The sequence below is a fragment of the Corylus avellana genome, chromosome ca1, assembly GCF_901000735.1.
Source record: "Corylus avellana chromosome ca1, CavTom2PMs-1.0".
Taxonomy (NCBI): Eukaryota; Viridiplantae; Streptophyta; class Magnoliopsida; order Fagales; family Betulaceae; genus Corylus; species Corylus avellana.
The window spans coordinates 46,348,575-46,348,971 of record NC_081541.1 but is presented as its reverse complement, the minus strand read 5'-3'; positions in this window follow the sequence as shown (position 1 = coordinate 46,348,971).

The window sequence follows — 397 nt, the reverse complement described above, 5'->3', positions numbered from 1 at the left end:
CCTGTGTTTGAGTGAGTGAGTGAGTGTGCGCCCGCGTGTTGGAGGGGATTATATGGTGTCTTTTCCAATCATGGCTTTTCTGTGGGGTGAACGTGCTGCCACGTGTCGTTGTCAAATTGGAACAACATGGAAAAATGAATAAATTAATCAAGAGCGGATAAACTGTGGCTTTGTGGATCAAGATTCTGTACAAGTACAAACAAAAGATGAGGAAATTGTTTCCAACGCCATGACTTTTATTTTTGTTAAAAGCCAAAAGATGATTATGGGAGTGTTTGGCCATATCCAAAAGCTCAAAAAATTCTTTTCAGCATTAATTTTAATATTTTTATTTTTTATTTTACATCAATTTTTTTTTATTACTATTCAGATAAAAAAAAAAACTACAAAACAATTT